We start from the raw sequence: 18,317 nt of genomic DNA, 5'->3' as shown, positions 1-18,317 counted from the left end.
GGGGTCGACTTCACGACAATTTTCCTGGTCGCCTCAGGCAAACGTCCGTGCTCCTGGGCAGTCCTTGCAGTCTGCGGCTACTTCGGTGGTTCTTGGCGACGTTGGTGTTTCTTCCGCGTTAGGGTTTCAGTCACGGCTTTGTCGGGGCGTCCCGTACATGCACGCAAAATACCTCCACCAGATGTTACGTAGTAGTGGCGGTAGAGAACGCAGTAGCCATATTGTTAATGACGAAACCAACTTTTATTCTGCGAATCTTTGCCCACAAAAACAGGCTACACTTAAGGCATAACGATTGCGGCGAACAAAGTCGGCGATCGTCGAAATCTGAAGAATGGGTCAAGTGCGTTGGCTTTTATACACCAGTAATTGAAGGTACCAGAGTAATCTCTGGTTCCCGCATGTGTTCCAGAAAGTTCTGCACCATTCGTCGCGCGCACATGAAATCAGATTAAACAAGGTTCAGTGCCAACAAAGAGCGGACAGAACTATCAATAACTTTTGAGAAACTTCTGATACCAGCAAGCGCGTCCTGCGCTGTGCGTAAACATTTCTTATGCGGTGAAACATGGTCACCCGAAAAAGAAAAACATGAACACGTGTCAATGTTCACACACGAAATGAAAACACGTATAGAGCAGCGCTCAAATTCCTTATTAGGGAGTGTCGTAGTCGTCGGTGAATTTTTATCCTTGTAATTTTTAAAACTCACTCTTCGACAAACCAACTACCTGCTTATTTACCTGCATTAGCGTGCATTCACATGATAAGACTCTCTTCACACAAGACTCTCTGCGCTTTTCGCACGCTATGGACGAATAGTCAAGGGAAAATTTTCTGCGATAACACCGCGTCCACAGGATCAGATGAGGACCAGGCACTATGACCTCTGTTTTTTTTTTAAGTGAGAACACTATATGGGCATCGCTCTCGACATCGGCGTGACCAAAGTCATCGAACCATCGACCTTTGGCAGGAGTCGAAGCCCGCGACCATTGGTGGGAGTCGAAACCGCAACTTAAACAACAAAGGCACAGTCAATTAAAATATTTAATTGTTGCACTCGCACCCGTGACCTTTGCTGGGAGACAAACCCTCGACCTCTGGTGGGAATCGAACCTACTACGAAAGGTACTAATTAAAACAAAAATATTTACATATACGCAATCATCATCATCAGTCTATTTTATGTCCACTGCAGGATGAAGGCCGCTCCCTGCGATCTCCAATTACCCCTGTCCTGCGCCAACCTGTTCCAGCTATCGCCCACGAATTTACTGATTTCATCGCCACACCTAGTCTTCCGCCGTCCTCGACTGTGCTTGCCTCCTCTTCGCATACATTCTATAACCCTAATTGTCCAACGGTTATCTAACCTGGGCATTAAATTACCTCCGCAGTTACATTTTTTCTCTCTTAATGTCAATTATAATATTGGCTATACCGGTTTGCGCTATGATCCAAACCGCTCTCTTTGCCTCTTAACTTTATGCTTAACATTCTTCGTTCCATCGCTAATTGCGCGGTACTTAACTTGTTCTGAAGCTTCTTTGTCAGTACGCAAATTTCTTTTCTATAGGTGAGCACTGGCAAAAATTATTTAGACATATGTTACTGAGGTATTCGAACCCCTCCATTAAATCTATGTAATTATTCCTTGCATGTTAAAAATACTGGCAACTTTCAGTGGGATAACTGTAGTCTCGAGGGACGCTTGAACAAGTTTTGTGCGGCTGTTCTCGGCAAAATATACAGAGACAAACACTAGCGGCATCGCTAGCTCTCATTGGCAATACACTATTGTCGGAATACCTACCTCACAGGACTGCGTATGCATTGTTGCAATTCTTATGGACAACAAGGCTGCACTAGTGACTCGAGTACTGAAGCGCTGTGCTGTGCTGTTCACGGCACAGCCTCCTGTGCTGAAAACAGTGTTATTCTCACGTGCCCTCTCTCTGTTTCTCCAATTTCGTGCGATCAGATTTCTTTGCCTACTTCAGCCGGTTTGAGGTTATCTATCTATCTATCTATCTATCTATCTATCTATCTATCTATCTATCTATCTATCTATCTATCTATCTGTCTGTCTGTCTGTCTGTCTGTCTGTCTGTCTGTCTGTCTGTCTGTCTGTCTGTCTGTCTGTCTGTCTATGTGTCAAGCCCATTTCCCGCAAACCTGCATCATCATCATCATCAGCCTGGTTACGCCCTCTGCAGGGCAAATGCCTCGCCCATACTACTCCAACTACCCCGGTCATGTACTAATTGTGGCCATGTTGTCCCTGCAAACTTCTTGATCTCATCCGCCCACTTAACTTTCTGCCGCCCTCTGCTACGCTTCCATTCCCTTGGAATCCATTACGTAACTCTTAATGACCAGCGGTTGTCTTCCCTCTTCGTGACGTACCTGCCCATGCCCCATTTATTTTTCTTGATTTCAACTAAGATATCACTAACTCGCGTTTGTTTCCTCACGCAACCTGCTCTTTTCTTATCCCTTAACGTTACACCTATCATTCTTCTTTCCATAGCCCGTTGCGTCGTCCTCAATTTAAGTACAGCCCTTTTCGTAAGCCTCCAGGTTACTGCCCCGTATGCGAGTACTGGTAAGATACAGCAGTTATAAACTTTTATCTTGACGGATAATGGCAACCTGCTGTTCATGATCTGAGAATGCCTGCCAAACGCACCCCAGCCCATTCTTATTCTTCTGATTACTTCAGACTCATGATCCGGATCCGCAGTCACTACCTGTCCTAAGTTGATGTATTCCCTTACCACTTCCAGTGCCTCGCTACTTATCGTAAACTGCTGTTCTCTTCCCGAGACTGTTAAACATTACTTTAGTTTTCTGCAGATAAGTTTCTACACCCACCCGTCGGCTTTGCCTCTTCAGGTCAGTGAGCATGCATTGCAGTTGGTCCGCTGAATTACTACGCAAGGCAATATCATCAGCGAATCGCAAGATACTAAGGTATTCTCCATTAACTCTTATCCCCAATTCTTTCCATTCCAGGTCTCTGAATACCTCCTGTAAACACGCTGTGAATAGCATTGGAGAGATCGTATCTCCCTGCCTGACGCCTTTCTTTATTGGCATTTTGTTGCTTTCTTTATGGAGGACTACGGTGGCTGTGGAACCGCTATAGTTATCTTTCAGTATTTTTACATACGGCTCGTCTACACCCTGATTCCGCAATGCCTCCATTACTGCTGAGGTTTCGACTGAATCAAACGCTTTCTCGCAATGAATGAAAGCTATATATAAAGGTTGGTTATGTTCCGCAGATTTTTCTATCTCCCGATTGATAGTGTGCATATGGTCTATTGTTGAGTAGCCTTTACGGAATCCTGCCTGGTCCTTTGGTTGACGGAAGTCTAAGGTGTTCCTGATTCTATTTGCAATTACCTTAGTAAATACTTTGTAGGCAACGGACAGTACATCTGCACATCTGGGTAATCCATGATCTACTGAGTAGCGCGTGAGGCTGCCGTGCTTTACGGAATAGGTTTCAAAACTAACCGTTGGACCAACTTTGGTCACTGTGTATGTCGCACTGAGTGCATATGTGCAATTCTTCAGCGTGTAACCTTGACGGTGACACTGGCCGCTCGAGATGCGGGACTGGGAATGTGGCCAGAGTGCGTACGGCTCTTCAATGATTTTCCATCAGGTTGACTTGGAGCACTGAGTCTCTTCAGTCCGTGGTGGTCTTGAATGAACTTTAGAGTAACTCGTTCTTGGGTGAGTTTGTGTATAGTAGCAAAGGTTTTTTGACTGTGCGAACAAATGGTTACAGAGAGAACAGACAAGGACAAGTGCAGTCCTTGCCTGCTCTCCCTGTTATCGTTTGTTCGAGCAGTAAAAAAAAAATCTTCAGTGAGCCTGTCTGATACTAACTTGGGTCACTGCGTATAAACCAGTAGCTGCCTGTCCTTCTTCAATGAACGTCCTCGACGCCAATTACGGCGACCGAGTACTTGATGGGAATGAGTCCGCTCTATATTCACCAAAAAGGCTCAAACTTCTCCAATGTTCAGCGGAATCGAAACCACAGAGAGAACGGATTTCATGGCTACGCCGATAGACGGCCCCGCGTGTTGTAGAATTCAAAATTGCTTTCGATTCTTCTTACCAGATTGTCCAGCGACGAGAACAGAGGGCACCAAAACAAAAACCACTATAATGTGCATCTCGTTCAATCCGATAAGAAGGTTTGGATGACTGGAAAAATGGGGTTCCCGAGCCAGTCCTCTTTGCTATGGCACTAGGTGTTTTTATCCACCGGATAGCGTCTTGACACTGAGCTTATGTAAATGCCAACAACTGGCTACTCTAACCGAAGACGCGAGTAAAGGCTGCGGTTAGTAACATTTCTTGGAAGTGTCCGTGTCCATTCGAGTCTATTGATATATAACAAATCTGCCCTTCGTCTTCTACTTTGTCGTTGTGGACCTTTTGTCGATCCTGTCATATGCTTGTTTACATCGGTTCAAGAGTGACGTACGGGCTGTGCTGCAGTACATGAAAATATGTTCATCGCGCAGTAGCATAGGTGTCGACGCGAAAACAAAAATATCGTGCAGGTGCGAGATTTCACGGTGGCCAAATGTGAACAAAAAAGGCAATGTATAAATGTTTTGGTCGCTGCTGCTAGGACGAGACGCTTGAAATTTGACTGTTTTTACACTATGATTCAAGCTTTAACTTCTGCAAGCTTAGTTCGCTTGAACGTGTGGTAATGTTTCTGTTTTTTTTTATGAGTCACCTGCTACATGGATCAAAAACTGGATATTCAGGCGAATAATTATAAAGCAGTGGATCTTCCTTCCGCGACGAACTGTAATTTACGTTCGTAATTAAAAACATAACTCGTGAGCTTTACAAACATACATATTACGAACTGTAAAACCTGGTACACCCTTTAGGTAGGAATGCTGAACGAAATCTCCTTGACACACCTTTATCTCTGACAATACCTTGAATAGGAGTTAACTTTGACTAAAACGCCCCTACTTCACCCTAAACGCCTTTACACTGTAAAATAGCTTACACCCTTAAAGGATTTTTTGAGTGTCTAACTAATGCCGTAGCACCTTTGGAAAAGCTGGATTTTATAGGAATTACAACCCTTATGATGGCTGTTCTATTTTGCAGCAAAACTGAATCACTCGAGAGTGTTTTGACCAATATATTATCCTTTTACCTATGGGCTGTAAGGATGAGATCAGGAATACATTACCCCTTCCCCTATCAGGTGTAAGAGTGCGATGAGCAATAAATAGCCCTTGTTATAGGGGTGTTCAAATAGGGCGTGCTGTAGCAGGCACTATGCACAACATTTTGACTCATAAGTCTACCGTAGGGCTAGCACACAGCAATTTTAAGTATGGTGTGCATAATATAGGTAATGTATTTACAAATAGAGGGCGCAGTAAATTCGGGAGAAGACACGTAATCAAACGTGCGTCTTGTGCCTGAAATGCCCCCATTCACCACACTTACAGAAAGATTGACTGCATGAAGGATCACTTACTTCAGCCTCCTCTAATTTTTTTATACCTTGAGCTAAGCCTTGTACCAGGCGAGGAGTCTTGTGGCTATGCTACATCGAAGACCCATTTTTCAAGGCACAGGTGAGGCTGGTGATGCCTTTGTGTAACTTGGTTGCTATGTCCAAGGACGAGTCATCTTAGATAAAGCTATTTCTTCATTGATCGCTCTAGCCATCTGCTTCTTCCCTACCCGCAAAATGATTTGAGGTCACGAAAAGCATATAAAGCATGACAAGTAAGGCTTCCTTGCGTCATTCGCTTCAATATCTCAAGTTTCCAAGAAGACTTCGATAGACAAAACACAAGCACAGATAGTGCTTATTCCGAAGAAGTTATTTTGATATATTAGAGCATGTGATACTCTCACATCATGAATAAACGAGAGACAGCCTACATGATTAAACTACAGTAATAAGGATGGACCGTTTGTTTTCGTCTACGGCATATAACCTCAAAGTACAATTCAGCATGTGCACAAATAACGATGCTACTTTGCTGCGCAATCAGTTGCTGATAAATATATCAATTCTTTCTGAGGCGATAAGGTTACAATGAGAAGCCACGTCATCGCGACGCCACTTTTCTCCACAAGCAAGCTCTACTTAAAATAAGGCGCAGCCATACGCTTCGCTATGCATCGCAGGGTGGCCATCGTAAGAACTTTGACATTAGTGCCTTGTACCGAAAACCAATTATTTAAATGCCAACCGTTACGTCGCAGGAAGTGGTGGCCTGTAGGCAAAAACTAAGGCCCAAACAATAAAACGTTCCTTTCCTTCGAGCGCTTCCTAAGCTTATGTGAGGCCTCCTTACAGCGAAGGACCGATGGAAGAAGCAAGCGCACTCTGAAAGCCCCCTTCACCCGTCCTCACGTAAGGAGCGGTTGCCGCATGCTTGTGTTCGAGATTATCTCTTAAAAGCTTTACGCGAACACCATTATTCAATCAAAAATGTTGTATCGTCGCACAATCTTTAAATTGAAGAGCTAACAAAGAGAAGCGTGGACGCTTTCTTCTAGTTTTTTTACTAAACATTAAAAATGTAGCGCATTACAGTGCAAAACTTGATGTGCTCCATCAACGCTGGCCCACCGGCGTCGTGCAACGCCTAGCAACGCTAGCAACGCTTTCATGCCGCACGCGTGACTGAAAGGAACATGCCTGGCAAGACGCACCGTGCTCGCGCTACTTCGCAGGTGGGCGATAGCGCGCTTGCGCAAGTAAAGGTCACGTGGTTAAACAGTGAGGTGAAGCACTCGTTCAGGGCCAGGAGCGGCGTAAGGACGCATGAAGGTAGCTTTGGAGCTACCTTATGGTGAGGAAGAACTAACGAAGCCTTCACCGAGGGCCTCTCAGTAAGGAAGCTTTCAGAGTGACATAAGGTAGGCTCACCGCAATGAAGGCTTCCTTACTGAGGTAAGGAAGATTTCATTGTTTGGCCCTAATTCTCAGGATTTACATTCCAAAATAACGATCTTGTATGCCAAAGTTAATAAAACACGTGACATTCTTGTTTGCCTGCCCCCTCTTGATTTTTTAATAGGAATAATTTACAGAGCAGCTCGCTGGCCTAACAACAAGCAGCGCAAACGATCTTCACTTATCTCAGGCGAACAATACAAGCGAAGAAATCAAATCTTATGCTGGAGGGTGTGAGACCAAGAAATGTCTTGCTAAAATTTGAGTCAGAAGAGGTTATAAGCTGTTAACCTTCCAGTTAGGATCAATCAATCAATTAATTTTATTTACCAGAAACAAAAGAAACTGAAGGGGACACCTGGGCGAAAACTCTCGCCGCAGCTTGGCAGAGGTCCAGGGTCCCTTACATGACAGTAGCATCAGTCACATCATATATACACAAAAGGCTTTATCCACAAGAAAGATTACACTCGCACGTATGCATCAAAGTTGACATTTTGCACTGGAATGCAATATACTAAAGTGTCACGATAAAGAAAGAAAGTAATCACGCAAACCATTTTTATTTAGCGTAGCTGTGCGCTTATTTTTGATTAGTAGAGTCGGTATATTATGTGTTAAAGGGACACTAAAGGTTACTATGAACTCAAGTTAAAGTGATAAAGCTTGCTCTGGAGCGTCTAATGCGTCAATATAGTCGCGAACGGAGCTTTATTAACCGAGAAATTGAGGTAAATTCATGACACGATTTGAGACCCCCCAGCGACATTCCTGTACTAGCCCGATGACGAAGGCACTCCTCATCATAATTTATTTCACTAGTACTCAACAACTCGTATTAAAAAAACCATTTCATTAGGTTAAAAGATAGAAGAAAATGCTACTTGTCTACTTGTGTTCGCTTCTAAGAAAAAATAACATTTTGACTTTACCGTTCAGTAGTATGGGTGGTCGAAAGGTTTCGTTTTCGCTCGACTTTGCGCGCTCGACTCTGCGCCGCGCGCGCTTTGGAGTTTCAGTTGTTTCGTTATCGCGTCATGCTGCGCTGGTTCTGCTGGCTCACGAAACTTGAATTTGGAACAAGCAGCAAGAATGTCACGTCCATGTGATGTAGAGGGATGCGCAAACGGTCCGCGCAACTTGGCCAAGGGCAGTTGCAGCGGCGAATCCAACGTTACTTATCACTGGATGCCAACGAGTGAATCTCTCCGTTCGAAGTGGTTAAGTGCCGTACCTCTGCCACAGCGCGTTGGCAAAGAGCCAAAAAATCGCATAGTGTGCTCGCTGCAATTCTGTCCAGATGATTACGAGTTCAACGCCGACTTACTGAAGTCGTGTGGCGTGCCTTTCGAAGCAATGGTTTCCCGTAGCGCTGTTCCGTTGGTTTTGCCTACGTTCTCCTAAGCGCAAGAACAACTGTAGGTCGAGGACGGGGCGGTGAGTGCGGCATTTGATTTTCACAAAGGAAAAGCTACAAATGGTGCGAATATATACAGCTATGACACACAGTTGCCGTTGTAGTAGTACGCAACGACGCCGGCAGCCGAGCCCTCAGCAACAGGTCACCTTCATCAGCTTTTAAATCGCTGAAGTCGAGCCCATCATCGCGAGCCAATGTGTCGTTGTCAGGGTCGTCCATTGCAACGAGCGTCAAAGTTGGCGTCATAAAATAAAGAACGGCTCATCGTCGCGGGCTTTCCTTTTCGCTAGACACAATAATTCCGCTTTCGCGCTGCTGTCAGCTATGCATTCGCTCTGTTTCTGGCCGCGCGTTTGCGTTTTGCGCAGAAAAGCCGTAGCGCCGTCTGGGGACGCCATTTTACTCACCGACGGCGCAACGCCACTATGAGACCGTGACGTCACCACTCCTCGATCGGAGGGCGGGCGATTTGAACTGCGCTAGAGCTACGCGGGCGGTTCAGAATGCATTTTATCTTCAAATAAGCCTCTTCTTCGCATGGAACAAGCGTTTCGAGGTTTATGTTATGGTATTTCAACAGTTTACGTTCACCTAATATTAACCTTTAATGTCCCTTTAAGGACTGTAGGCTGTAATTGTTTCGAAACCATGGTACCCTCCATACTTCGGGGTTTGGTGTAGTATGTTTTGTGTGAGTGCAGAGTTCTAGCTGGGCAAGGGATGTAAAATACTTCTTATCATGTTCAGATGAGAAGTAAATTGTTTCTAGTAATCTGTGTTGGTATATCTAGTCTACGCGGTTTATTCTGTGTTTGAGATATATTATCTGTTGGCGAAAGCTGATTAACGTTCTCTATATACCGAACGATTTTCTTTTAAAGTATTACCAGCTTTTGCAAGTTCGATTTAGATGTTGTAGCCCATACAAGGTAAGAGAAATTCATATACGATAAGAAGAGACCGTAGTATATTTGAAGTTTCGCTCTCGTAGGTAGAAGTGCGCGGCAACCTGCCATAGCATACCGCAGACAGTTTGCCGCAGAGATGTCTGATATGGGAATCCCAACGTAAAGTAGAAGAAAAATATACTCCAAGAATTTTAAATTTATCAACCAGGTGAATGCGTTGGCTCTGAAAACAAATCGCATGATTAATATTAAGTGGTTTATTTTTTGCGCGAAATATTACAACTTTCGTTTCCTCTGAATTTACTTTAAGGTTATTTGTCTGTGTCCAATCGGACAAACTTGGCATAATTTTATTATATTTTTGCACAAGTTCATTCGCAATCAGGACCTGAGACACACAATGTGCAATCATCCGCGTACATAATGAACTAAACCTCACGGTTTGTGGTTACGATATCATTTATGAAAACGTTAAAGAAAAGTGGCCCAAGAGTACTTCCTTGAGGCACACCACATACAATAGGTAAGAGGGACGAGTTATGTTTATTAACAGAACCGTACTGGACGTCAATGTTTGAGATATTATTGGAGTATTTCTAGTGAAAGAGATAGAGAGAGAGAATCAACTTTTATACTGAGCACTTAGTAAATTAGTAAAGGTTGGTGCGCGCTGGCACCAGATAGGTATTTCCCACGAATTCCATACAAACAAAGCTTCCGAATAGGGATATCGTGATTGAGGCTGTCAAAAGCTTTACGAAAGTCTGTAAAAATGCCGACTATATAATAGTTATCTTAAAAGCTCTGCAAAACGTATTCTTTCAGCGTGAGCAGTGCCATTTCTGTGGACCTGCTTTTCCGAAATTCGTATTGTGAATCAGTAAGCAGACCCTTTTTATTGAAAAATTCCGTCATTCGAGCAAAAACAAGCTTTTCCATTCCTTTTGAAAAATTGGGAGCACCGATATCGGTCGATAGCTAGACGCAGTATTTCGATCACCACCTTTAGAAATAACCGAAACTTTCGCGTGTTTTATTACATCTGGAAAAGCTGCCGTCTCTAAAATTAGGTTGTAAATGTACACAAGCGGAAGTACAATAAATTGCAAAACATGTTTTATAGGTTTCATCTGCAAATTATTTACATGTAAAACTTTACTGTTTTTCAGCCCCATGTACTCAATGTATACTTCATATTCATCAGTAGGCACAAAGAATGTGCTTTCGCGGACAGCATCGCTATGAAAAGCCGCCCCTATGATACCATTGCCTTCAGGAATATCGCTTTGTGCAGTTACGAAGGGGTAGTTAAAGTAATCGGAAAGAGATGTGCCTGTTATCTCACATGAGCCCAGATTCATCGATGTCATGTGCGTATCGTCCTTGCACCGACCTAGAACAAGATTAATCGTTCGCCATGCAATCTCTGCGCGTTGTCTCTAAACATTTGCAAATGAGTCCTCATAGTACGCCACCATTGCCTTTCTTAGTTCAGCATTTAGGCTGTTTCTAAATTTTTTGAATGTTCGTAATGCTAATTCACACCACGTGCACAAGGTATGATAGAGATTATTTTTTCTTTTGATCATTTTCGCAAGCTCATCAATAACCCAAGGCTTTCTAACTTTTTTGGAATGTTTAGCTGTCCTCATTGGGAAATTGCTGGCGTACATATGGGTAAAAATTATAACAAATTCGTTATACTCCTCATTTGCATCTGTTGTGTTCAAAACACGTAACCAATTGGGATTCATAACGTCATTCTTGAACTGCTCTAAACTTGCTTGTGTTATTCGCTGATAAGTGAATTGTTGACAGGCATCAGCTGTTTCCTTAGAGTCATCGGTGTAGATAAAAAATATAGGGCAGTGGTCGCTTATATCGGACACCAATGTTCCTGTGTTGCATACAGTAGTAGAAATATCAACAATGAGTAACTCATGCGTGTAAGAGCGCATTGCCCACTACTATTCATTCTAGAAAAGGCATGTTGAACAAGAGACAAAGACGAAGCAGGATGACAGCTTATAGGGTCCTTCGCCTTGTCCCTTGTTCTTTGCGCATTTCCTAAAATGAACCTTTGTGAACACACTGAGTTAGCTACTAGTCTCAGCTATAGGATATTGTTTACGGAAAATACAACAATCAATAGATAAGTCAGGGTCTAAAACGCTGTCGAAATGGAGACTAAGTATAGGAAGTATCTGTTGATGGGTGGCATGCATGATTGCAAAGAACAAAGTAGCAAACCCAGAACTGAAGAAGCTTTAGTTGAAAAACAGAAAAGACATTATCAAAGAGGCTGAGGGAAAAGTCGCCTTAAAAAACAATGTGTTAATAAAATGGTCTGCACTCTGAAAAAAAAGCTTCGTGCACGTGCTAAATTGGCCACTGGAATTAGGCAAATAGTGTTTGCTTCTGTTACAGTGAGGACAGCCTTTCCCTATCATTGTTTTCATGTGATATGTGAAAGCATACGGTGCACTTCGCTCCTGGAAAGAAATATTATTTCAAGTAAGTGCAATACTGCATTGTCGTCTCTGAACTTACGTATTTGTGAGCACTTGAGAAACATGAATGAAATGTGCCCTATTGCCACTCACAAACAGCCTGACTTGCAGACTGCAGTTTTCTGCGGCAAAGTATAGACGAACCGAATATAGATTAGAATCTATATATAGATTGTTGTAGCGGTTCTGTAAGCAGGGCCAATGACCGCGAAAACGAAAGAACAAACATAGCAACGCCCTCCCACGGTGGACAGCACCCTGAGTGGTCGTTATACTCTTATGTTGGTCCTCGTCTTATTTCGGTTACATAAAATATCAGTTGGACGGGTATTGCGGAAGATATATTCACAATCGAAATATGTAGTGCATACGATAGACAAATATTTTCCAACCCAACCATTCTCGACCTCAAACTGCCGCTAGCAGAGCAATTTAGTATTGTTCACATTCAACAGCTTTGCCTATACCATCACCGAACGCCTACGCCCTGCGATGATGCAGCTGGGGTAAAGCCTATTGAATGATAACAACAATTAATTCCTTCTTGGCAGTGTGGCAGCTGAGGTGACTGATAGAGTGACTTGCGAAATACGTTTCCGCTCCCTCTTCCTTCCTAGATACGGACAACTCTAAAAATGACGACCACTCTGACCTCCGACCAAACACCCTCGTCCACAGACTACGTACCCCCGACGTGAGGTCCTGCCAAGACACATAGGTATCTGGTGAAGTGTCCACCCTGGCAACAGGAAATCTATCAATACTAGCCTATCCCACACGCTGAGGGAATTTTTCCAAGGAAATATTTCTGGTCTATTTTCGTTCATTTACGATGTTTGGCATTGATGTGGACTGCCTAAGACAGTCGTGATGTGATGGTAAATGTTGACCCAAATAGAGACGTGTGTTCTCGAAGCGTTGTTGTGCACCACTGTTCGCAGCTTGCGAGAAATCCAACACTCATTCTGTCACATGGGCGCATCGCATCGTGGATGAAGCGTTGGTTTGCTGGACAGTCGCTTTCGTGTTGTCGTCTTGACCCTGCCGGGCTTTAGTGCGTCGTGGCGTCTCAACACCCTGCGTCAGTTATACACATGTAAAAACTTGCAAAATGTTTATTTTTCAGAAATAGTAGAAGCGTTTCGCATCACACCTTATATTAAAATGACCACTGTTGGCCCGCAACTGTTGTCATGTCTAGTAGTACTTTTTCTTTCATTTTCGAGGCCCTTTACAAACTATGCTTTCTGACAGCGTCCTTCCCTTCTCCGGCAGCCATCCCATGTATGCAAGCTGCCACGTGCGAAAAGTGGCGAATATTCACCCATTTCGTCTGGGCGTTGCCTTTACGGCATTTTCTTGTTTCCTTCCTACTACCATGCTTTCTCTCCTCTGGGCTGTTGTATGTTACTACAAAAGTAAGCGCTACAGCTTCTGCAATGCTTTTCCGGGGGGGGGGGGGGGCGGGTTAATGCGCAACTACAGATGCCCAGAGGGCATTGTTTCAATGACTAGGGTGTTTCAGCTTTCATTGTGACAACCAAAAAGCTCCAGAGTGCACTTAGTAACACCGGCGAAGTTCTCGCTGAAATGGTTCACAAACGGTTCCCCCGCATCCCAGTCATGTACATTGTACGCGCTCTCAACCCACCCTCCGATGCGGCCTGCAAGGCAGTAAAAGCAGCAGCAGCGGCAGTGGAAATGTCGAGGGAAGAGGCAAAGAACGTTTTACTTCTACAAAACAATTCTACAAAACTATTCTACAAAACGCCCCTTTGCACACTGTGACGGGCCCTCCAGAGCTCAGCTGTTTCGACAGAGTTTGATTTCATTCTCTAAAATGTTTCTTTAGTGTACTCCGCATGCGCGCCTGTCCTAAACGTCTCGTGAGAGGAGAAGCGCAAGTCTCGCGCAAGTCTGCAGTATACCAACACATCGCAAACGTATTTGGCAGGCGGGAAATTGCGTGCGCACTTTGAAATTGCGTCGACACTGGCCCGTGGAGAAAGATCAGGCCTGCGAATTCCCCTAAATTTCTTCAATATCATTCTATCTGCAATGATTGGCTTCAGGCCCTATTCATGCATGCATTGATACTGTCTCCACCTTGGGAAGGGAACTATTTGAGTAAATAGCGCTACAAGTGGGTATTTAAAGGCTGTATGCATTGCAAATAGTACGTTGGTTTTCTATAATTTATCACACTGTTCTCCCTTTATTCTTGCGCACTTCGTTCTGACAGGTGTTTGTAAGCCAGAAGAACTTTCCTTCCTGACAACTATTAACTTAATGGTTTCTTTTTCTACAGCCCGCTTCGCAAATTGAGGCGGACGTAGAGCCATGAGCGTTTTGCACGAATCTTTCTGTGGATGCCCTTTTAGCCAAGAATTGTGGTGGGTGAGAAGGCTCAAGTTTGCCAAGGAAGCTATCTTGTTTATTGTTGTTAGAGAAGCAGAAAGGAATGGGGTTATTGCCTCCACAAAAGAATGTCAGGTGGGGCCCGGGCTCCCCGAGTAGGCGTACCTTCTGTGCGCGTTCATGATTATACTGTTTGGTTCGTGGCGCCCTTTTCTACGTGTTCAGTTATATTTGACAGAAAGCTATGAGCGCATTGCTTGGAGCAATCGTGGCGCGCCCAACTGCATGCTGTCACATGGTCTATTCATTTTTCTGAATTTTTGGCGTCCTAGGAGCGAGAGATGCACTAGCTGTGCCTTGCTGAAAACGTTTTGAACACTTTTCTGTTAGTTAAATAATCAATACTAGAAAAAGTATGTGCGCGCTTTTGGATGGCGCAGAATTTGTGCACGATGACACTTGTGAACTGCGTGGCACCTAGCTTCCTATGAGATAACATATAGTAACGTTTCAGCAACAGGTATTTAGCAGGCCATTCTTAAGATTGCTCATCAAAACTCGTCGTGATACCGAGAAAAAAGTAAAAAAGAAGAATGGTGAAGAAGACAATTATTAAAGAGAAAATGAGACATCTACTTAATTTTAGCAGTTGCTACAAAGGAAAGCCACATGGGTTGCGCGAAAGGAGCCTCGCAGTTTAAGAAATATTTGTCCTGCTCGGGACTCAAACCCGGGACCATCACCTTCCCGCTGTAGCCGCTCTGCCATCTGGGCTTGCTTTAATATAGCTAAATACGACTATGCGTGTGTACGTAAGCTATTGTAAAGGCCAGTAGACCCCAGAATTCATCAATCCAATAATCCAATATGGAACATATGGAATCTCATGCGAAGGCCCCTTTTTTCGTCTATAAGTCATATGACTTCATGGGATGTGAGAGTGATTGGAAATCGTTTTTTTTCTGTAGGCAAGCCTTCGAAGAGTCAGCGTATACCACTAGCGGTCATTGCGGCAGAGAAAGTGCATTATACCGCATGACTCACGTTTGACATTTCTTTGTCTGTGGCCGACACAGCTAGTTTAGACCTCTGTGAACAGCGAGTGCTTCCTTTCAAAAGTGACATTCTTTCAGGCGAGTCTTGGCCGCCTTTAACTGCGATGAAGAGCGTCTTGTGAAATACCGCGGAACAAAGCATTTCCAAGAAGATTTCCAGAGTCTCTGGACAGAAGATTTTAGATGATGAAAGGGCGAAGAGCATAATGGGAAAGAATGACGGCCACTTTATTCCGTGATAGCTTGACCAGCTTTACCGAGACAGCAAGAGGTCAATGCCGGAAAAAGACTCATTGAGTGTAGACTAGAGCAATGCACCTGAATATTGAATGAAGTATTATATATATCCAAAACATGCCAATACTGACAGTAAACCAAAACCAAAGAAAAAACGCTGCACAATAGTACGTAGAACGGCATCTGTTCAGAATAAATACAGTTGTCGGGTGAATAGTGTGTTTGAGGAGGCTCGCAGTGGTTGCCTTACGAATTGTATTGTTTACAACCTTGGCTTCTTTACCGTGACCCTAATTCTATGTGCGTGAGCGTTTTCGAGCGAATGCCTTTAAATGAATCACGAGCTCTGAAACTACGTTACGAGGGAATAATTTGGGAACTCTATTTAGAGTAAACAAGTGAAGCAGGAAGGTCGTAGTTTACAACAATTTAAAATCGCTGCTCAGTTCTTTTTCAATTACTTCATCTTTCTCAATGTATTGCATTGTGGCTGAGAGAACTTATAAGTGATGACAACTTGAGCGCGGCATGCTGCAAAGTTTTGGAAACAATTTACCATATAGCGTTGCAATTTACGTGTGATTCCATGGCTTGATCTAACGGCGGGCAATGCTTGTATTTATGCAACAAAGCGTAATGCTTTTTTTATAATGGAGTGTCTAGCCTAGGTAACAAATGAAACTTTCCTAACTATGTCGCAGCAACAAAACCGAACCTTGAGGATCGTAAAATTGTGAATGCTAGTTCATTATGTGATTATTCCACCACACAGTTATGCGCCCAGCGTGTAATATAGGCAAGCTGTGGAAATAATTATATATAGTAAGTGAATGAATGAATAAATAAAGTAATAAATGAGTAAATACGCCTGCGCAGAATCGCGGATTTCTCAGCCTCTGCCTTCAAGTTTTAATGCTCCAAGTGAAATGTGATTATTAAGAAAATATGTCTTTAGGATTCATGGCCTAAAATAGGGGGAACAGGTTTGGAAGACTCAACTGTAGTTTATGATTTCTACTGAACGGTTGTAGGAATAAGGTAACTGTTGTGTATCGAACGATCACATAGAACTTATAGTTTGTAGTATCTGTATTGCTGCATTATTTTACTCAATGTAAGATCTTCCATTAACGCTACCAACGAACCTGAACCTAACAGAGGCACAAGTTTACGGTGTTTATTTGACGGCAATCATTTATACTAGAGTCCTGGTATTCAAATTCCATCGTCGACAGAAAAAAATCCTGGGGCCAGCTCTCACACGAGCCCTGCGTGTCGCCGGTGGCAGCAATGTTAACATCAATGGGATGTGTACTGCCCGCATGAGTAACACTGGCCGCACCGTTCCAGTCGTCGTTATCTTGCTGAGCAGTTCTCCCCATAACCTGAATTTTCGACTTGACTTTCATGTGACGGGCTACAGTCCAAGCGGCTGTTCTGCCAGTATTCCATATCTCGACCTTTCTCTTCTGCCAGATATTCGTGACGGACTCCCTAGTAACGTCACTACTACGACCTTCGTCCGTCTGCCTGGGAAAGCCTGAAGGTACTTAGGTTTCATCTCATCTTTCCCCATGCCCTAGGTTATCATGTTGTCGCACCTGTTCCTGATACCCGTCTGATGCGTGATATTAGCAGACCCCAGATAATCTCTAGTTCCCGCGACCACCACAGAGAGCGAATAATCAAACACGGCGCGTTCCACCATGAAGTGCACAAGTGGAGCTACTGTAATTTGGTCCCATACATGAAATTCTATTTCTTTTGTTAGGGGTGTTCAATGCGGCTAAATATTGCATCTGTAAAAGTACACATACAATGTGACAAACACAGGTAAAATGTCACCTTTAACAAAATTATGTAAACGGTGCTTTCATTAGACTTTGTTTATTAAAGTTTGCGCTTCATTACTTGACTAAAGGCTTTGAGCCCGTTCACGAGCCAACTCTCGCTGAACGTCACGGTACGCAGCTTCTCTCTCAGGAGTATGCATTACTCGCGGTTTTCCAATATTTGTAGCTAGGATGGAATGTGTGGGATCAGTAATCCAAAGCTCCGTATACTGGGCGCAAGGCCCGCTACGGCAGATGCGGGCGCTGCAATTGTTTTGAGGATTCGTTGAATTAGTCTGACGAATGTCGTGGCTGCCGGAACGTCTTGCGCCAGCAAGAAGTGCCGGCAGCCACGCACATCTAGTATGGCGTTTCAATCGCACTGTTCGCTGACCGCAAACCTCCAGCATAAGATTTGTTTCTTTCGGGCAGGGCGGAATCAGTCCTCGATAAACTGGATGCCGATCTGGCTCGATTGCCGAAAATGCGCCGCGAGATAACTATATAAAATTTGCGTATAAGATAGCATTCTCACAGGGGGAAAGGGGCTGCAGTGACCCCTTACTCCCTGTTGAGTTTTGCGTTTCGTCTCCCGCTAGGTCACGTGGCCCCTTTTTAGCGGTCTGACAACGATTGCACAGAGTCCGCATAAACAGCTTGGCGGGACATGACCTGACATAAGCTTTATTTGAGTCCTGAAGGACTGAGATCTTGGGGACCCAAAGCCAAAGGCTCCCGAAGATCAAGTGGGTGGCTCCGCCTACGATGGGACCGGGAGATGAAGTCCCGCCGCGATGTCGTGGGCCCTCTGGACAGCCTGGATTTGAATGTGTGTGTAGATTGCTCCTATTGAGGGATTGCTGCCATCGTTCTTTCCTGATGGGTGTAGAGGCGCGAGTCATGACCACATTCGGGGCATGACTGTGAGTGGTCAGGATATAACCGCTTAAGGGACTGAGGATACGAAGGGGCTTGCAGAAGTCTGAGTGTGCTAGCCGTAGGTTTCTTCAATTTGGAGTGA

The sequence above is a fragment of the Dermacentor variabilis genome, chromosome 7 (genome assembly GCF_050947875.1).
Source record: "Dermacentor variabilis isolate Ectoservices chromosome 7, ASM5094787v1, whole genome shotgun sequence".
Taxonomy (NCBI): domain Eukaryota; kingdom Metazoa; phylum Arthropoda; class Arachnida; order Ixodida; family Ixodidae; genus Dermacentor; species Dermacentor variabilis.
Note: the sequence above shows the minus strand (reverse complement) of the source record.